We start from the raw sequence: 22360 nt of genomic DNA on the forward strand, positions 1-22360 counted from the left end.
TTATTTTCATAGAAATCCCTGTTTTTCCCCTAAAATATCGCTTATTTTCATTGAAATCCCTGTTTTTCCCCTAAAATATCGCTTATTTTCATTGAAATCCCTGTTTTTCCTTAAATATCGCTTATTTTCATAGAAATCCCTGTTTTTCCCCTAAAATATCGCTAATTTTCATGGAAATCCCTGTTTTTCCCCTAAAATATCGCTTATTTTCATAGAAATCCCTGTTTTTCCCCTAAAATATCGCTTATTTTCATAGAAATCCCTGTTTTTCCCCTTAAATATCACTTATTTTCATAGAAATCCCTGTTTTTCCTTAAATATCGCTTATTTTCATAGAAATCCCTGTTTTTCCCCTAAAATATCGCTAATTTTCATGGAAATCCCTGTTTTTCCCCTTAAATATCGCTTATTTTCATAGAAATCCCTGTTTTTAACCTTAAATATCGCTTATTTTCATAGAAATCCCTGTTTTTAACCTTAAATATCGCTTATTTTCATAGAAATCCCTGTTTTACACCTGAAATATTGCTTATTTTCATAGAAATCCCTGTTTTTCCTCTAAAATATCGCTTATTTTCATAGAAATCCCTGTTTTTCCCCTAAAATATCGCTTATTTTCATGGAAATCCCTGTTTTTATCCTGAAATATCGCTTATTTTCATAGAAATCCCTGTTTTTCCCCTGAAATATCGCTTATTTTCATAGAAATCCCTGTTTTTCCACTAAAATATCGCTTATTTTCATAGAAATCCCTGTTTTTCCCCTAAAATATCGCTTATTTTCATAGAAATCCCTGTTTTTCCCCTAAAATATCGCTTATTTTCATAGAAATCCCTGTTTTTAACCTTAAATATCGCTTATTTTCATGGAAATCCCTATTTTTCCCCTGAAATATCGCTTATTTTCATGGAAATCCCTGTTTTTCCCCTGAAATATCACTTATTTTCATAGAAATCCCTGTTTTTAACCTTAAATATCGCTTATTTTCATGGAAATCCCTGTTTTTTCCCCTAAAATATCGCTTATTTTCATAGAAATCCCTGTTTTAAACATGAAATATCGCTTATTTTCATGGAAATCCCTGTTTTTCCCCTAAAATATCGCTTATTTTCATAGAAATCCCTGTTTTTCCCCTGAAATATCGCTTATTTTCATAGAAATCCCTGTTTTTCCCCTAAAATATCGCTTATTTTCATAGAAATCCCTGTTTTTCCCCTAAAATATCGCTTATTTTCATAGAAATCCCTGTTTTTCCACTTCAATATCGCTTATTTACATAGAAATCCCTGTTTTTCCCCTAAAATATCGCATATTTTCATAGAAATCCACATTTTTAACCTTAAATATCACCTATTTTCATAGAAATCCCTGTTTTTCCCCTGAAATATCGCTTATTTTCATAGAAATCCCTGTTTTTAACTGAAATATTGCTTATTTTCATAGAAATCCCTGTTTTTCCCCTAAAATATCGCTTATTTTCATAGAAATCCCTGTTTTTAACCTTAAATATCGCTTATTTTCATAGAAATCCCTGTTTTTCCCCTGAAATATCTCTTATTTTCATAGAAATCCCTGTTTTTCCCCTAAAATATCGCTTATTTTCATAGAAATCCCTGTTTTTCCCCTGAAATATCGCTTATTTTCATTGAAATCCCTGTTTTTAACCTTAAATATCGCTTATTTTCATAGAAATCCCTGTTTTTCCCCTGAAATATCGCTTATTTTCATTGAAAACCCTGTTTTTCCCCTAAAATATCGCTTATTTTCATAGAAATCCCTGTTTTTCCCCTGAAATATCGCTTATTTTCATAGAAATCCCTTTTTTTTACCTTAAATATCGCTTATTTTCATAGAAATCCCTGTTTTAAACCTGAAATATCGCTTATTTTCATGGAAATCCCTGTTTTTCCCCTGAAATATCGCTTATTTCCATAGAAATCCCTGTTTTTCCCCTGAAATATCACTTATTTTCATGGAAATCCCTGTTTTTAACCTTAAATATCGCTTATTTCCATAGAAATCCCTGTTTTTAACCTGAAATATCACTTTTTTTCATTGAAAACCCTGTTTTTCCCCTTAAATATCGCTTATTTTCATATAAATCCCTGTTTTTCCCCTGAAATATCGCTTTATTCCATAGAAATCCCAGTTTTTCCCCTAAAATATCGCTTATTTTCATAGAAATCCCTGTTTTTCCCCTGAAATATCGCTTACTTTCATAGAAATCCCTGTTTTTCCCCTGAAATATCGCTTATTTTCATGGAAATCCCTGTTTTTCCCCTGAAATATTGCTTATTTTCATAGAAATCCCTGTTTTTAACCTTAAACATCGCTTATTTTCATAGAAATCCCTGTTTTTCCCCTGAAATATCGCTTATTTTCATAGAAATCCCTGTTTTTCCCCTGAAATATCACTTATTTTCATAGAAATCCCTGTTTTTCCTTAAATATCGCTTATTTTCATAGAAATCCCTCTTTTTCCCCTAAAATATCGCTAATTTTCATGGAAATCCCTGTTTTTCCCCTTAAATATCGCTTATTTTCATAGAAATCCCTGTTTTTCCCCTAAAATATCGCTTATTTTCATAGAAATCCCTGTTTTTCCCCTTAAATATCACTTATTTTCATAGAAATCCCTGTTTTTCCTTAAATATCGCTTATTTTCATAGAAATCCCTGTTTTTCCCCTAAAATATCGCTAATTTTCATGGAAATCCCTGTTTTTCCCCTTAAATATCGCTTATTTTCATAGAAATCCCTGTTTTTCCCCTGAAATATCGCTTATTTTCATAGAAATCCCTGTTTTTAACCTTAAATATCGCTTATTTTCATAGAAATCCCTGTTTTTCCCCTAAAATATCGCTTATTTTCATGGAAATCCCTATTTTTATCCTGAAATATCGCTTATTTTCATAGAAATCCCTGTTTTTCACCTAAAATATCGCTTATTTTCATAGAAATCCCTGTTTTTCCCCTAAAATATCGCTTATTTTCATGTAAATCCCTGTTTTTCCCCTAAAGCATCGCTTATTTTCATAGAAATCCCTGTTTTTCCCCTAAAATATCGCTTATTTTCATAGAAATCCCTGTTTTTAACCTTAAATATCGCTTATTTTCATAGAAATCCCTGTTTTTTCCCCTAAAATATCGCTTAGTTTCATAGAAATCCCTGTTTTTAACCTTAAATATCGTTTATTTTCATAGAAATCCCTGTTTTTTTCCCCTAAAATATCGCTTATTTTCATAGAAATCCCTGTTTTTAACCTAAAATATCGCTTATTTTCATAGAAATCCCTGTTTTTCCACTTAAATATCGCTTATTTTCATAGAAATCCCTGTTTTTCCCCTAAAATATCGCTTATTTTCATAGAAATCCCTGTTTTTTTCCCTGAAATATCGCTTATTTTCATGGAAATCCCTGTTTTTCCCCTAAAATATCGCTTATTTTCATAGAAATCCCTGTTTTTCCCCTGAAATATCGCTTATTTTCATAGAAATCCCTGTTTTTCCCCTAAAATATCGCTTATTTTCATAGAAATCCCTGTTTTTCCCCTGAAATATCGCTTATTTTCATAGAAATCCCTGTTTTTTCCCTAAAATATCGCTTATTTTCATAGAAATCCCTGTTTTTCCACTTCAATATCGCTTATTTACATAGAAATCCCTGTTTTTCCCCTAAAATATCGCATATTTTCATAGAAATCCACATTTTTAACCTTAAATATCACCTATTTTCATAGAAATCCCTGTTTTTTCCCCTGAAATATCGCTTATTTTCATAGAAATCCCTGTTTTTAACTGAAATATTGCTTATTTTCATAGAAATCCCTGTTTTTCCCCTAAAATATCGCTTATTTTCATAGAAATCCCTGTTTTTAACCTTAAATATCGCTTATTTTCATAGAAATCCCTGTTTTTCCCCTGAAATATCTCTTATTTTCATAGAAATCCCTGTTTTTCCCCTAAAATATCGCTTATTTTCATAGAAATCCCTGTTTTTCCCCTGAAATATCGCTTATTTTCATTGAAATCCCTGTTTTTAACCTTAAATATCGCTTATTTTCATAGAAATCCCTGTTTTTCCCCTAAAATATCGCTTATTTTCATTGAAAACCCTGTTTTTCCCCTAAAATATCGCTTATTTTCATGGAAATCCCTGTTTTTCCCCTGAAATATCGCTTATTTTCATAGAAACCCCTGTTTTTCCCCTGAAATATCGCTTATTTCCATAGAAATCCCTGTTTTTCCCCTGAAATATCACTTATTTTCATGGAAATCCCTGTTTTTAACCTTAAATATCGCTTGTTTCCATAGAAATCCCTGTTTTTAACCTGAAATATCACTTTTTTTCATTGAAAACCCTGTTTTTTCCCCTTAAATATCGCTTATTTTCATAGAAATCCCTGTTTTTCCCCTGAAATATCGCTTTTTTCCATAGAAATCCCAGTTTTTCCCCTAAAATATCGCTTATTTTCATAGAAATCCCTGTTTTTCCCCTGAAATATCGCTTATTTTCATAGAAATCCCTGTTTTTCCCCTGAAATATCGCTTATTTTCATGGAAATCCCTGTTTTTCCCCTGAAATATTGCTTATTTTCATAGAAATCCCTGTTTTTAACCTTAAACATCGCTTATTTTCATAGAAATCCCTGTTTTTCCCCTGAAATATCGCTTATTTTCATGGAAATCCCTGTTTTTCCCCTAAAATATCACTTATTTTCATAGAAATCCCTGTTTTTCCCCTAAAATATCGCTTATTTTCATTGAAATCCCTGTTTTTCCCCTAAAATATCGCTTATTTTCATTGAAATCCCTGTTTTTCCTTAAATATCGCTTATTTTCATAGAAATCCCTGTTTTTCCCCTAAAATATCGCTAATTTTCATGGAAATCCCTGTTTTTCCCCTAAAATATCGCTTATTTTCATAGAAATCCCTGTTTTTCCCCTAAAATATCGCTTATTTTCATAGAAATCCCTGTTTTTCCCCTTAAATATCACTTATTTTCATAGAAATCCCTGTTTTTCCTTAAATATCGCTTATTTTCATAGAAATCCCTGTTTTTCCCCTAAAATATCGCTAATTTTCATGGAAATCCCTGTTTTTCCCCTTAAATATCGCTTATTTTCATAGAAATCCCTGTTTTTAACCTTAAATATCGCTTATTTTCATAGAAATCCCTGTTTTTAACCTTAAATATCGCTTATTTTCATAGAAATCCCTGTTTTACACCTGAAATATTGCTTATTTTCATAGAAATCCCTGTTTTTCCTCTAAAATATCGCTTATTTTCATAGAAATCCCTGTTTTTCCCCTAAAATATCGCTTATTTTCATGGAAATCCCTGTTTTTATCCTGAAATATCGCTTATTTTCATAGAAATCCCTGTTTTTCCCCTGAAATATCGCTTATTTTCATAGAAATCCCTGTTTTTCCACTAAAATATCGCTTATTTTCATAGAAATCCCTGTTTTTCCCCTAAAATATCGCTTATTTTCATAGAAATCCCTGTTTTTCCCCTAAAATATCGCTTATTTTCATAGAAATCCCTGTTTTTAACCTTAAATATCGCTTATTTTCATGGAAATCCCTATTTTTCCCCTGAAATATCGCTTATTTTCATGGAAATCCCTGTTTTTCCCCTGAAATATCACTTATTTTCATAGAAATCCCTGTTTTTAACCTTAAATATCGCTTATTTTCATGGAAATCCCTGTTTTTCCCCTTAAATATCGCTTATTTTCATAGAAATCCCTGTTTTAAACCTGAAATATCGCTTATTTCCATTGAAATCCCTGTTTTTAACCTGAAATATCACTTATTTTCATAGAAATCCCTGTTTTTCCCCTGAAATATCACTTATTTTCATAGAAATCCCTGTTTTTCCCCTAAAATATCACTTATTTTCATAGAAATCCCTGTTTTAAACCTGAAATATCGCTTATTTTCATAGAAATCCTTGTTTTTCCCTTAAAATATCGCTTATTTTCATGGAAATCCCTGTTTTTTCCCTAAAATATCGCTTATTTCCATTGAAATCCCTGTTATTCCCCTTAAATATCGCTTATTTTCACGGAAATCCCTGTTTTTCCCCTTAAATATCGCTTATTTTCATAGGAATCCCTGTTTTTCCCCTAAAATATCGCTTATTTTCATGGAAATCCCTGTTTTTCCCCTTAAATATCGCTTATTTTCATGGAATTCCCTGTTTTTAACCTAAAATATCGCTTATTTTCATAGAAATCCCTGTTTTTCCCCTAAGATATCGCTTATTTTCATAGAAATCCCTGTTTTTAACCTTAAATATCGCTTATTTTCATGGAAATCCCTGTTTTTCCCCTTAAATATCGCTTATTTTCATGGAAATCCCTGTTTTTCCCCTGAAATATCGCTTATTTTCATAGAAATCCCTGTTTTAAACCTGAAATATCGCTTATTTTCATGGAAATCCCTGTTTTTCCCCTAAGATATCACTTATTTTCATAGAAATCCCTGTTTTTAACCTAAAATATCGCTTATTTTCAAAGAAATCCCTGTTTTTCCCCTGAAATATCGCTTATTTTCATGGAAATCCCTGTTTTTTCCCTAAAATATCGCTTATTTTCATAGAAATCCCTGTTTTTCCCCTTAAATATTACTTGTTTTCATATAAATCCCTGTTTTTCCCCTTAAATATCACTTATTTTCATAGAAATCCCTATTTTTCCCCTGAAATATCACTTATTTTCAAGGAAATCCCTGTTTTTATCCTGAAATATCGCTTATTTTTCTAGAAATCCCTGTTTTTAACCTTAAATATCGCTTATTTTCATAGAAATCCCTGTTTTTAACCTTAAATATCGCTTATTTTCCTGGAAATCCCTGTTTTTAACCTTAAAAATCACTTATTTTCATAGAAATCCCTGTTTTTAACCTTAAATATCGCTTATTTTCATGGAAATCCCTGTTTTTCCCCTTAAATATCGCTTATTTTCATGGAAATCCCTGTTTTTAACCTAAAATATCGCTTATTTTCATAGAAATCCCTGTTTTAAACCTGAAATATCGCTTATTTTCATGGAAATCCCTGTTTTTCCCCTAAAATATCGCTTATTTCCATTGAAATCCCTGTTTTTAACCTTAAATATCACTTATTTTCATAGAAATCCCTGTTTTTCCCCTTAAATATTACTTGTTTTCATATAAATCCCTGTTTTTCCCCTTAAATATCACTTATTTTCATAGAAATCCCTATTTTTCCCCTGAAATATCACTTATTTTCAAGGAAATCCCTGTTTTTATCCTGAAATATCGCTTATTTTTCTAGAAATCCCTGTTTTTAACCTTAAATATCGCTTATTTTCATAGAAATCCCTGTTTTTAACCTTAAATATCGCTTATTTTCCTGGAAATCCCTGTTTTTAACCTTAAAAATCACTTATTTTCATAGAAATCCCTGTTTTTAACCTTAAATATCGCTTATTTTCATGGAAATCCCTGTTTTTCCCCTTAAATATCGCTTATTTTCATGGAAATCCCTGTTTTTAACCTAAAATATCGCTTATTTTCATAGAAATCCCTGTTTTAAACCTGAAATATCGCTTATTTTCATGGAAATCCCTGTTTTTCCCCTAAAATATCGCTTATTTCCATTGAAATCCCTGTTTTTAACCTTAAATATCACTTATTTTCATAGAAATCCCTGTTTTTCCCCTGAAATATCGCTTATTTTCATAGAAATCCCTGTTTTTCTCCTGAAATATCTCTTATTTTAATAGAAATCCCTGTTTTAAACCTGAAATATCGCTTATTTTCATAGAAATCCCTGTTTTTCCCTTAAAATATCGCTTATTTTCATAGAAATCCCTGTTTTTTCCCTAAAATATCGCTTATTTCCATTGAAATCCCTGTTATTCCCCTTAAATATCGCTTATTTTCACGGAAATCCCTGTTTTTCCCCTTAAATATCGCTTATTTTCATAGAAATCCCTGTTTTTCCACTAAAATATTACTTATTTTCATAGAATTCCCTGTTTTTAACCTAAAATATCCCTTATATTCATAGAAATCCCTGTTTTTCCCCTAAGATATCGCTTATTTTCATAGAAATCCCTGTTTTTAACCTTAAATATCGCTTATTTTCATGGAAATCCCTGTTTTTCCCCTGAAATATCGCTTATTTTCATAGAAATCCCTGTTTTAAACCTGAAATATCGCTTATTTTCATGGAAATCCCTGTTTTTCCCCTAAGATATCACTTATTTTCATAGAAATCCCTGTTTTTAACCTAAAATATCGCTTATTTTCAAAGAAATCCCTGTTTTTCCCCTGAAATATCGCTTATTTTCATAGAAATCCCTGTTTTTCCCCTAAAATATCGCTTATTTTCATAGAAATCCCTGTTTTTCTCCTGAAATATCTCTTATTTTCATAGAAATCCCTGTTTTTCCCCTGAAATATCGCTTATTTTCATAGAAATCCCTGTTTTTAACCTAAAATATCGCTTACTTTCAAAGAAATCCCTGTTTTTCCCCTGAAATATCGCTTATTTTCATAGAAATCCCTGTTTTTCCCCTAAAATATCGCTTATTTTCATAGAAATCCCTGTTTTTCCCCTAAAATATCGCTTATTTTCATGGAAATCCCTGTTATTCCCCTTAAATATCGCTTATTTTCACGGAAATCCCTGTTTTTCCCCTTAAATATCGCTTATTTTCATAGAAATCCCTGTTTTTCCACTAAAATATTACTTATTTTCATAGAATTCCCTGTTTTTAACCTAAAATATCCCTTATATTCATAGAAATCCCTGTTTTTCCCCTAAGATATCGCTTATTTTCATAGAAATCCCTGTTTTTAACCTTAAATATCGCTTATTTTCATGGAAATCCCTGTTTTTCCCCTGAAATATCGCTTATTTTCATAGAAATCCCTGTTTTAAACCTGAAATATCGCTTATTTTCATGGAAATCCCTGTTTTTCCCCTAAGATATCACTTATTTTCATAGAAATCCCTGTTTTTAACCTAAAATATCGCTTATTTTCAAAGAAATCCCTGTTTTTCCCCTGAAATATCGCTTATTTTCATAGAAATCCCTGTTTTTCCCCTAAAATATCGCTTATTTTCATGGAAATCCCTGTTTTTCCCCTGAAATATCGCTTATTTTCATAGAAATCCCTGTTTTTCCCCCTTAAATATCGCTTATTTTCATAGAAATCCCTGTTTTTAACCTTAAATATCGCTTATTTTCATAGAAATCCCTGTTTTTCCCCTGAAATATCGCTTATTTTCATAGAAATCCCTGCTTTTCCCCTTAAATATCGCTTATTTTCATGGAAATCCCTGTTTTTTCCCCTGAAATATCGCTTATTTTCATAGAAATCCCTGTTTTTCCCCTAAAATATCGCTTATTTTCATGGAAATCCCTGTTTTTCCCCTAAGATATCGCTTATTTTCATAGAAATCCCTGTTTTTCCCCTAAAATATCGCTTATTTTTCTAGAAATCCCTGCTTTTCCCCTTAAATATCGCTTATTTTCATGGAAATCCCTGTTTTTCCCCTGAAATATCGCTTATTTTCATAGAAATCCCTGTTTTTCCCCTAAAATATCGCTTATTTTCATGGAAATCCCTGTTTTTCCCCTAAGATATCGCTTATTTTCATAGAAATCCCTGTTTTTTCCCCTAAAGCATCGCTTATTTTCATGGAAATCCCTGTTTTTCTCCTGAAATATTGCTTATTTTCATAGAAATCCCTGTTTTTCCCCTTAAAAATCGCTTATTTTCATAGAAATCCCTGTTTTTCTCCTAAAGCATCGCTTATTTTCATAGAAATCCCTGTTTTTAACCTAAAATATCGCTTATTTTCATAGAAATCCCTGTTTTTAACCTTAAATATCGCTTACTTTCAAAGAAATCCCTGTTTTTCCCCTGAAATATCGCTTATTTTCATAGAAATCCCTGTTTTTCCCCTAAAATATCGCTTATTTTCATAGAAATCCCTGTTTTTCCCCTAAAATATCGCTTATTTTCATTGAAATCCCTGTTATTCCCCTTAAATATCGCTTATTTTCACGGAAATCCCTGTTTTTCCCCTTAAATATCGCTTATTTTCCTGGAAATCCCTGTTTTTAACCTTAAAAATCACTTATTTTCATTGAAATCCCTGTTTTTCCCCTTAAATATCACTTATTTTCATAGAAATCCCTGTTTTTCTCCTGAAATATCGCTTATTTTCATAGAAATCCCTGTTTTTCCCCTAAAATATCGCTTATTTTCATAGAAATCCCTGTTTTTAACCTGAAATATCGCTTATTTTCATAGAAATCCCTGTTTTAAACCTGAAATATCGCTTATTTTCATAGAAATCCCTGTTTTTTCCCTTAAAATATCGCTTATTTTCATGGGAATCCCTGTTTTTCCCCTAAAATATCGCTTATTTTCAAGGAAATCCCTGTTTTTCCCCTTAAATATCGCTTATTTTCATGGAAATCCCTGTTTTCCCCCCTTAAATATCGCTTATTTTCATAGAAATCCCTGTTTTTCCCCTAAAATATCGCTTATTTTCATAGAAATCCCTGTTTTTCCTCTAAAATATCGCTTATTTTCATAGAAATCCCTGTTTTTCCACTAAAATATCGCTTATTTTCATAGAAATCCCTGTTTTTCCTGTAAAATATCGCTTATTTTCATAGAAATCCCTGTTTTTAACCCTAAAATATCGCTTATTTTCATAGAAATCCCTGTTTTTAACCCTAAAATATCGCTTATTTTCATAGAAATCCCTGTTTTTAACCTCAAATATCGCTTATTTTCATAGAAATCCCTGTTTTTCCCCTAAAATATCGCTTGTTTTCATATAAATCCCTGTTTTTCCCCTGAAATATCACTTATTTTCATAGAAATCCCTATTTTTCCCCTGAAATATTGCTTATTTTCAAGGAAATCCCTATTTTTATCCTGAAATATCGCTTATTTTTCTAGAAATCCCTGTTTTTAACCTTAAATATCGCTTATTTTCCTGGAAATCCCTGTTTTTAACCTTAAAAATCACTTATTTTCATAGAAATCCCTGTTTTTAACCTTAAATATCGCTTATTTTCACAGAAATCCCTGTTTTTCCCCTAAAATATCGCTTATTTTCATGGAAATCCCTGTTTTTCCCCTAAAATATCGCTTATTTTCATGGAAATCCCTGTTTTTCCCCTGAAATATCGCTTATTTTCATAGAAATCCCTGTTTTTCCCCCTTAAATATCGCTTATTTTCATAGAAATCCCTGTTTTTAACCTTAAATATCGCTTATTTTCATAGAAATCCCTGTTTTTCCCCTAAAATAACGCTTATTTTCATAGAAATCCCTGTTTTTAACCTTAAATATCGCTTATTTTCATAGAAATCCCTGTTTTTAACCTAAAATATCGCTTGTTTTCAAAGGTGTCACTTACCCCACTCCAAGAATCAAGGCGCAGACATTACAGCAACTGAGGGGGTGCCAAAAGGCAAACAGCATCTGGCGGGGTACTTGGCACTTGGGGAAAGCATGAAGATACCTTTATGTCCTGGAACGCCCACACCTTGACCAGGAACAGGAGACGTTCACTGCGGAACCTTGGACGTCCCAAAATGCCTGCTACGTCTGGTGGAGGAGTCGCCAAGCCTACCAAGAAAGAAGAAAGCCTCACACGTGGTCCTCAACAAAGTGGGTTAGAGAAGAAAGGTGGGCATTGTACAAACCCCAAGACGAGGACAGCACTCAGCAGAAGCCTGTTTAGGAGACACCTCTTCTTTTGGCACCTCACTTGGTCGAGGGGTTGGAAGGGAGCTGCAGAGCTCATGGAGTCCAACTTCCTGCCCATGCAGGTTCCCTACAGCAGGGCGCACAGGTCGGCATCCAGGCAGGTCTTGAACAACTCCAGATAAGGAGACTCCACCACCTCCCTGGGCAGCCTGTGCCAGTGCTCCTCACCTCACTGCAAAGAAGTTCCTGCGCATATTAGCCACATATTAGAGCACCAGAAGAGACCCACAAGGGCCCCAGAAAAACCCCATAAGGGCCCCAAAAGAGCCCCAAAGGAGCCCCAAAAAGAGCCCCGAAAGTGCCCTGCAAGCCACACATCACTGCCCTGCAAGCCACACATTAGAGCACCAGAAGAGCCCTAAAGGGGCTTCAAAGGAGCCCCTAAAGAGCCCTAAAGGAGCCGGAAAGGAGCCCCTAAAGAGCCCCAAAACGAGCCCCAAAAGAGCCCTGCCAGCCACATATTAGAGCACCAGAAGAGCCCCACAAGGGCCCCAAAAAAGCCCCACAAATGCCCCAAAAGAGACCCCAAAAGAGACCCCAAAAGAGACCCCAAAACGAGCCCTACAAGCCACACGTCACTGGCTTGCAAGCCACATATGAGAGCACCAGAAGAGCCCCAGAAGTGCCCCAAAAAAGCCGCATAAGTGGCACAAAAGAGCCCCAAAAGAGAGCCAGAAAGGAGCCGCACAGGAGACCAAAACGAGCCCCAAAAGAGCCCCAAAAGAGCCCCAAAGGAGCCCTGCAAACCACATATGGGAGAACCAAAGGAGCCCCAAAAGAGACCCTAAAGAACCCCAAAGGAGCCCTGCAAGCCACGCATCATTGCCCTGCAAGCCACATATTAGAGCACAAGAAGAGCTCCACAAGTGCCCCAAAGGAGCCCTAAAAGGAACCCTAAAATGAGCCGCAAAAAGGAGCCGCTAAAGAGCCGTGCAAGCCACATATTAGTGCCCCAGAAAAGCCCCGTAAGTGCCCCAAAACATCCCCATAAGTGCCCCAAAAGAGCCCTAAAACAGCCCTAAAAGAGCCCTGCAAGCCACGCAGCACTGCCCTGCAAGCCACATATTAGAGCACCAGAAAAGCCCTACAAGTGCCCCAAAAGAGACCCTAGAGACCCCAAGAGACCCCAAAAGAGACTAAAAAGAGACCCAAGAGACCCCAGACCAAAAAAGAGACCCAAGAGTCACAAAAGAGACCCTCAAGAGACCCAAAAGGAGCCCCAAAAAAGCCCCAAAAGTACCCTGCAAGTCACACATCCCTGCCCTGCAAGCCACATATTAGAGAGCCAAAGGAGCCCCAAAGGAGCCCCAAAGGAGCCCCAAAGGAGCCCCAAAGGAGCCCCAAAGGAGCCCCGCATGCCACACATCACTGCTCTGCAAGCCACATAAAAGAGCACCAGAAGAACCCCACAAAGGCACCAAAGCAGCCAGAAAGGAGCCAGAAAGGAGCCAGAAAGGAGCCAGAAAGGAGCCAGAAAGGAGCCAGAAAGGAGCCAGAAAGGAGCCCAAAAAGGAGCCCAAAAAGGAGCCCAAAAAGGAGCCCAAAAAGGAGCCCAAAAAGGAGCCCAAAAAGGAGCCCAAAAAGGAGACCAAAAAGAGCCCCGAAAGAGCCCAATAAGTGCCCCATAAGTAGCACAAAACAGCCCCACAAGAGACCCAAAAGTGCCCTGCAAGCCACATATTAGAGCCCCAAAGGACCCCCACAAGTGCCCCAAAGGAGCCCCAAAGGAGCCCCAAACGGAGCCCCAAACGGAGCCCCAAACGGAGCCCAAAACGGAGCCCCAAACGGAGCCCAAAACGTGCCCTGCAAGCCACACATCACTGTCCTGCAAGCCACAAATAAGAGCACCAGAAGAGCCCCACAAGTGCCCCAAAGGAGCCCCGAAAGAGCCGCAAAAGAGCCTGAAAGAAGTTCCAAAGAACCCCAAAAGAGACCAAAAAGGAGCCCCACAAGTGCCCCAAAAAGCCCCATACCTCGGCTGTTCGAAGCTCCCTCACGGCGGCTCCGAGGGGCTTCGCGGCGGCTTCGAGAAGCTTCGCGGTGGCTCCGAGCGGCTTCGTGGCGGCTCCGAGCGCCTTCCCGAAACTCCGAGCGGCTTCGTGGCGGCTTCGCGGCGGCTCCGAGCGGCTTCGCGGCGGCTCCGAGCTCCTTCCCGGCGGCTTCGCGGCGGCTCCGAAGGGCTTCCCGAAACTCCGAGCGGCTTCCTGGCTGCTCCGAACGGCTTCGTGGCGGCTCCGAGCGGCTTCGCGGCTGTTCGAAGTTCCTTCCCGGCGGCTCCGAGCACCCGCGCATAACCGTGATCTATGTGCAACCGCGGCCGCTGCCACGCTCTTTATATAGGCGCCTGTTTCTGCTCCGCATGCGCAGTTGTGTCCTCGCGCACTGCGCATGCGCGGCCTCGGAAGCGCTACTGCGCATTCGCGTAGCAAAAAAAAAAAAAGCTGCAGTACCGATTTTTCGCCACACGGCGGCAGTAGAGAACGAGACAAACACATATTTAGAAATTGTATGTAATATATTATTGTCAAGAACTATAAAAAAATAAAATAATAATAAAGATGAAACAAAATAAAACAAAGCAAAAAAAATGAGCCCCAAAAAAGCCCCATAAGTGCCCCACAGGAGCCCCAAAAGTGCCCTGCAAGCCACATATTAGAGCCCCAAAGGGCCACCACAAGTGCCCCAGAAGAGCCCCAAAGAAGCCCAAAAAGGAGCCCAAAAAGGAGCCCAAAAAGGAGCCCAAAAAGGAGCCAAAAAAAAGAGCCAAAAAGGAGCCAAAAAAGAGCCAAAAAGGAACCCCAAAGGAGCCAAAAAGGAAACAAAAAGGAGACAAAAGGGAGCCCCAAAAGGGAGCCCCAAAAGGGAGCCCCAAAAGGGAGCCCCAAAAGGGAGCCCCAAAAGGGAGCCCCAAAAGGGAGCCCCAAAAGGGAGCCCCAAAAGGGAGCCCCAAAAGGGAGCCCCAAAAGAGCCCCGTAAGTGCCCCAAACCAGACCCTAAAGAGCCCCGAAAGAGACCGAAAAGGAGCCCCACAAGTGCCCCAAAAATGCCCCATACCTCGGCTGTTCGAAACTCCGAGCGGCGGCTCCGAGCGGCTTCGCGGCGGATTCGTGGCGGCTCGAAGCTCCTTCCCGGCGGCTCCGAGCGGCTCCGAAAGGCTTCGCGACGGCTTCGCGGCGGCTCCAAAGGGCTTCCCGAAACTCCGAGCTCCTTCCCGGCGGCTCCGAGCGGCTTCGCGGCGGCTCCGAGCGGCTTCGCGGCTGTTCGAAGCTCCTTCCCGGCGGCTCCGAGCGGCTTCGCGGCGGCTCCGAGCTCCTTCCCGGCGGCTTCGAGAAGCTTCGCGGCGGCTCCGAGCGGCTTCGCGGCGGCTCCGAAGGGCTTCGCGGCGGCTCCGAAGGGCTTCGCGGCGGCTCCGAGAAGCTTCGCGGCAGCTCCGAGAAGCTTCGCGGCAGCTCCGAAGGGCTTCCCGAAACTCCGAGCGGCTTCGCGGCGGCTCCGAGCGGCTTCCCGGCGGCTCCGAGCGGCTTCGCGGCTGTTCGAAGCTCCTTCCCGGCGGCTCCGAAGGGCTTCCCGAAACTCCGAGCGGCTTCATGGCGGCTCCGAACGGCTTCGTGGCGGCTCCGAGCGGCTTCCCGAAACTCCGAGCTCCTTCCCGGCGGCTCCGAGAAGCTTCGCGGCGGCTCCAAGCTCCTTCCCGGCGGCTCCGAGGGGCTTCGCGGCGGCTTCGAGCTCCTTCCCGGCGGCTCCGTGCGGCGCGGAGCAGCAGAGCATCGAGCAGCCGCGCACAACCACGATCTATGCGCAACCGCGGCCGCTGCCACGCTCTTTATATAGGCGCCTGTTTCTGCTCCGCATGCGCAGTTGTGTCCTCGCGCACTGCGCATGCGCGGCCTCGGAACCGCTACTGCGCATGCGCGAACATCGCCGCCATTTTGGCGCATGCGCAAAACCGGCAAGCACACCGCAAAAAAAAAAAAAAAAAAAAAAAAAGGTTGCAGTACCGATTTTTCGCCACACGGTGGCAGTAGAGAGCGAGATTTACACATATAATAGGTATTAACTAATATTGTATATATATATTATGCGTATATATTATTTGAAAGAAAAGATAAAATAATTTAAAATAAATAGAAGTAATGACAAAGATTAAATAAAATCACACAAAGAAAAAAGAACATAAAATTGAATAAAAAAATAAAAACGAAAATTAAATAAGATAAAATAAAAAGAACGCTGCCATAAAATTGAATGAAATTAAATAATAAATAAATAAATAAAATGAAAAAAAAAATCGGAATTAAAGAATAAAATCTAAAATAAAAAGCTCTGTAGAAATAAAGAATTTTTATTACAAATAAAAAATAAAACAATTAACCAATAAAATATTTATGAATTTAAACTGGAGTAATATTAAAAATTAAATGGGAAAGTAGAAAAGCAAAAAAATAAAAAAAATGTTAAAAAAAAACAAAACAATAAAAAAAAGAATAAAAGTAAAAAAAAAAAAGGAGCATAAAAAAAAAAAATAAAAAAGGAAAAAAAAAACAAAAGTAAGTGGTAATTAAGAAATAGCTTATCAGAAATTAAAAAAATAAAAAAATTTAAAAAAAAATCTACGAAAAAAGACATAATTTTAAAAAGGCAATATATTTTAATATTAAATTTGGTTATCTATTAACATTAATATTAATAAGCATATTAATTACAATTATTTGCTTTATTTCAATTTATTAATTAACCGGAAAGAGCCCAGGCACACATCTGAGCCCTGCGATTCCCAGCCCTTAAATGAGCTCAGGCTGGGCTCTGGCTCCACCCAGTCCCACCCCCGGCTTCATCGCACCCACCTGTGCCTCCACCCTGCTGCTGCCATCCTGCACCAGCTTGTCCATCATTCCTTCAGTCTCTTCTGTAACAGGATGAGGGGAAAGAAAGGAGAGAGAGAGCAAAGAAAAAGGCGGGGAAAAGGCTGCTGCTGACCAATGAGATGCTGGCGGAGGCGGGACGGAGCTGCCGATGACCAATGAAAGACTGGCGAGGGCGGGACAGCGCTGCCGGTGACGAATGAGAGGCAGAAAGGGGCGGGACCGCCCTGCCGATGACCAATGAGACGCTGCAGGGGCGGGACGGCGCTGCCAATGACCAATGAGAGGCTGATGAGGGCGGGACGGCGCTGTCGATTAGCAGTGAGACACACATGAGGGCGGGACGGCACTGCCAATGACCAATCACAGGCTGACGAGGGCGGGACGGCGCTGCCTATAACCAATCACAGGCAGGCGAGGGCGGGACGGCGCTGCCGATGACCAATCACAGGCGGGCGAGGGCGGGATAATGCTGCCGGTGACCAATGAGAGGTTGACGAGGGCGGTACGGCGCTGCCGGTGACCAATCACAGGCAGACGAGGGCGGGACAGCGCTGCCGATGACCAATCACCGGCTGGCGAGGGCGGGAAAACGCTGCCGACGACCAATGAGAGGCTGACGAGGGCGGGACAGCGCTGCCGATGACCAATCACAGGCTGACGAGGGCGGGACGGCGCTGTCGGTGACCAATCACAGGCTAACGAGGGCGGGACGGCGCTGCCAATAACCAATCACAGGCTGACGAGGGCGGGACGGCGCGGCCGGTGACCAATCACAAGCGGACGAGGGCGGGACGGCGCGGCCGGTGAACAATCACTTACAGGCGAGGGCGGGACGGCGCTGCCAATGACCAATCATATAATATATACATTATATAACATATAATACCTATGTATATTATTATATATAATATATATTATTATATATAATTATTGTTGTTCATGTATATTATATTTATAAATAATTATAATAATCTTATATGTAATAATTTATATAATATATATTTATATAATATATATTATATAATTATATAATATATAATATATTTATATAATATATATTATATATAATAATTTATACATATTTATAATATATTTATATATATTATTATATATTATATATTATTATATATAATAAATAATTATAATATCACTTATTTTCATAGAAATCCCTGTTTTTTACCTTAAATATCACTTATTTTCATAGGAATCCCTGTTTTTCCTCTGAAATATCGCTTATTTTCATGGAAATCCCTGTTTTTTTACCTTAAATATCGCTTATTTTCATAGAAATCCCTGTTTTTAACCTTAAATATCACTTATTTTCATAGAAATCCCTGTTTTTCCCCTTAAATATCACTTATTTTCATAGAAATCCCTGTTTTTCCACTTAAATATCGCTTATTTTCATGGAAATCCCTGTTTTTCCCCTAAAATATCGCTTATTTTCATAGAAATCCCTATTTTTCCCCTCAAATATCGCTTATTTTCATAGAAATCCCTCTTTTTCCCCTAAAATATCGCTTATTTTCATGGAAATCCCTGTTTTTCCCCTAAAATATCGCTTATTTTCATAGAAATCCCTGTTTTTCCCCTAAAATATCGCTTATTTTCATAGAAATCCCTGTTTTTAACCTTAAATATCGCTTATTTTCATGGAAATCCCTGTTTTTTCCCCTGAAGTATCGCTTATTTTCAAAGAAATCCCTGTTTTTCCCCTTAAATATCGCTTATTTTCATAGAAATCCCTGTTTTCCCCCTGAAATATCGCTTATTTTCATAGAAATCCCTGTTTTTAACCTTAAATATCGCTTATTTTCATAGGAATCCCTGTTTTTCCTCTGAAATATCGCTTATTTTCATGGAAATCCCTGTTTTTCCCCTAAAATATCGCTTATTTTCATAGAAATCCCTGTTTTTCCCCTTAAATATCGCTTATTTTCATAGAAATCCCTGTTTTTCCCCTAAAATATTGCTTATTTTCATAGAAATCCCTGTTTTTCCCCTGAAATATCACTTTTTCCCATAGAAATCCCTGTTTTTCGCCTAAAATATCCCTTATTTTCATAGAAATCCCTGTTTTTCCCCTAAGATATCGCTTATTTTCATGGAAATCCCTGTTTTTCCCCTAAAATATCGCTTATTTTCATAGAAATCCCTCTTTTTCCCCTAAAATATCGCTTATTTTCATAGAAATCCCTATTTTTAACCCTAAAATATCGCTTATTTTCATAGACATCCCTGTTTTTCCCCTAAAATATCGCTTATTTTCATAGAAATCCCTGTTTTTAACCTCAAATATCGCTTATTTTCATAGAAATCCCTGTTTTTAACCTTAAATATAGCTTATTTTCATGGAAATCCCTGTTTTTCCCCTTAAATATCGCTTATTTTCATAGAAATCCCTCTTTTTCCCCTAAAATATCGCTTATTTTCATAGACATCCCTGTTTTTCCCCTAAAATATCGCTTATTTTCATAGAAAACCCTGTTTTTAACCTCAAATATCGCTTATTTTCATAGAAATCCCTGTTTTTCCCCTTAAATATTACTTGTTTTCATATAAATCCCTGTTGTTCCCCTAAAATATCACTTATTTTCATAGAAATCCCTATTTTTCCCCTGAAATATCGCTTATTTTCAAAGAAATCCCTGTTTTTATCCTGAAATATCGCTTATTTTTCTAGAAATCCCTGTTTTTCCACTTAAATATCGCTTATTTTCATGGAAATCCCTGTTTTTAACCTTAAATATCGCTTATTTTCATAGAAATCCCTGTTTTTCCCCTAAAATATCGCTTATTTTCATAGAAATCCCTGTTTTTAACCTTAAATATCGCTTATTTTCATAGGAATCCCTGTTTTTCCTCTGAAATATCGCTTATTTTCATAGAAATCCCTGTTTTTTTACCTTAAATATCGCTTATTTTCATAGAAATCCCTATTTTCCCCTGAAATATCGCTTATTTTCATGGAAATCCCTGTTTTTCCCCTTAAATATCACTTATTTTCATGGAAATCCCTGTTTTTCCCCTTAAATATCACTTATTTTCAGGGAAATCCCTGTTTTTCCCCTAAAATATCGCTTATTTTCACAGAAATCCCTGTTTTTCTCCTGAAATATCGCTTATTTTCATAGAAACCCCTGTTTTTCCCCTAAAATATCGCTTATTTTCATAGAAATCCCTGTTTTTTTACCTTAAATATCGCTTATTTTCATTGAAATCCCTGTTTTTAACCTTAAATATCGCTTATTTTCATAGAAATCCCTGTTTTTCCCCTCCAATATCGCTTATTTTCATAGAAATCCCTGCTTTTCCCCTGAAATATCGCTTATTTTCATAGAAATCCCTGTTTTTAACCTTAAATATCGCTTATTTTCATGGAAATCCCTGCTTTTCCCCTGAAATATCGCTTATTTTCATAGAAATCCCTGTTTTTCCCCTAAAATATCGCTTATTTTCATAGAAATCCCTGTTTTTAACCTTAAATATCGCTTATTTTCATGGAAATCCCTGTTTTTCCCCTTAAATATCGCTTATTTTCATAGAAATCCCTGTTTTTAACCTTAAATATCGCTTATTTTCATGGAAATCCCTGTTTTTCCCCTAAAATATCGCTTATTTTCATAGAAATCCCTGTTTTTCCCCTGAAATTTCGCTTATTTTCATAGAAATCCCTGTTTTTCCCCTAAAATTTCGCTTATTTTCATAGAAACCCCTGTTTTTCCCCTGAAATATCGCTTATTTTCATAGAAATCGCTGTTCTTCCCCTGAAATATCGCTTATTTTCATAGAAATCCCTGTTTCTCCCCTGAAATATCGCTTATTTTCATAGAAATCCCTGTTTTTCCCCTAAAATATCGCTTGTTTTCATAGAAATCCCTGTTTTTAACATAAATATCGCTTATTTTCATAGAAATCCCTGTTTTTCCCCTAAAATATCGCTTATTTTCATGGAAATCCCTGTTTTTCCCCTAAAATATCGCTTATTTTCATAGAAATCCCTGTTTTTAACCTTAAATATCGCTTATTTTCATAGAAATCCCTGTTTTAAACCTGAAATATCGCTTATTTTCATAGAAATCCCTGTTTTAAACCTGAAATATCGCTTATTTTCATAGAAATCCCTGTTTTTCCCCTTAAATATCACTTATTTTCATAGAAATCCCTGTTTTTAACCTTAAATATCGCTTATTTTCATAGAAATCCCTGTTTTTCCCCTAAGATATCGCTTATTTTCGTAGAAAACCCTGTTTTTAACATCAAATATCGCTTATTTTCATAGAAATCCCTGTTTTTCCCCTAAGATATCGCTTATTTTCGTAGAAAACCCTGTTTTTAACATCAAATATCGCTTATTTTCATAGAAATCCCTGTTTTTCCCCTGAAATATCGCTTATTTTCATAGAAATCCCTGTTTTTCCCCTGAAATATCGCTTATTTTCATAGAAATCCCTGTTTCTCCCCTGAAATATCGCTTATTTTCATAGAAATCCCTGTTTTTAACCTGAAATATCGTTTATTTTCAAAGAAATCCCTGTTTTTCCCCTGAAATATCGCTTATTATCATGGAAATCCCTGTTTTTCCCCTGAAATATCGTTTATTTTCAAAGAAATCCCTGTTTTTCCCCTAAAATATCGCTTATTTTCATAGAAATCCCTGTTTTTTCCCCTAAAATATCGCTTATTTTCATTGAAATCCCTGTTATTCCCCTTAAATATCGCTTATTTTCACGGAAATCCCTGTTTTTCCCCTTAAATATCGCTTATTTTCCTGGAAATCCCTGTTTTTAACCTTAAAAATCACTTATTTTCATTGAAATCCCTGTTTTTCCCCTTAAATATCACTTATTTTCATAGAAATCCCTGTTTTTCTCCTGAAATATCGCTTATTTTCATAGAAATCCCTGTTTTTCCCCTAAAATATCGCTTATTTTCATAGAAATCCCTGTTTTTAACCTGAAATATCGCTTATTTTCATAGAAATCCCTGTTTTAAACCTGAAATATCGCTTATTTTCATAGAAATCCCTGTTTTTCCCTTAAAATATCGCTTATTTTCATGGGAATCCCTGTTTTTCCCCTAAAATATCGCTTATTTTCAAGGAAATCCCTGTTTTTCCCCTTAAATATCGCTTATTTTCATGGAAATCCCTGTTTTCCCCCTTAAATATCGCTTATTTTCATAGAAATCCCTGTTTTTCCCCTAAAATATCGCTTATTTTCATAGAAATCCCTGTTTTTCCTCTAAAATATCGCTTATTTTCATAGAAATCCCTGTTTTTCCACTAAAATATCGCTTATTTTCATAGAAATCCCTGTTTTTCCTGTAAAATATCGCTTATTTTCATAGAAATCCCTGTTTTTAACCCTAAAATATCACTTATTTTCATAGAAATCCCTGTTTTTAACCCTAAAATATCGCTTATTTTCATAGAAATCCCTGTTTTTAACCTCAAATATCGCTTATTTTCATAGAAATCCCTGTTTTTCCCCTAAAATATCGCTTGTTTTCATATAAATCCCTGTTTTTCCCCTGAAATATCACTTATTTTCATAGAAATCCCTATTTTTCCCCTGAAATATTGCTTATTTTCAAGGAAATCCCTATTTTTATCCTGAAATATCGCTTATTTTTCTAGAAATCCCTGTTTTTAACCTTAAATATCGCTTATTTTCCTGGAAATCCCTGTTTTTAACCTTAAAAATCACTTATTTTCATAG

Source organism: Lagopus muta, chromosome Z, assembly GCF_023343835.1.
Source record: "Lagopus muta isolate bLagMut1 chromosome Z, bLagMut1 primary, whole genome shotgun sequence".
NCBI classification, from domain to species: domain Eukaryota; kingdom Metazoa; phylum Chordata; class Aves; order Galliformes; family Phasianidae; genus Lagopus; species Lagopus muta.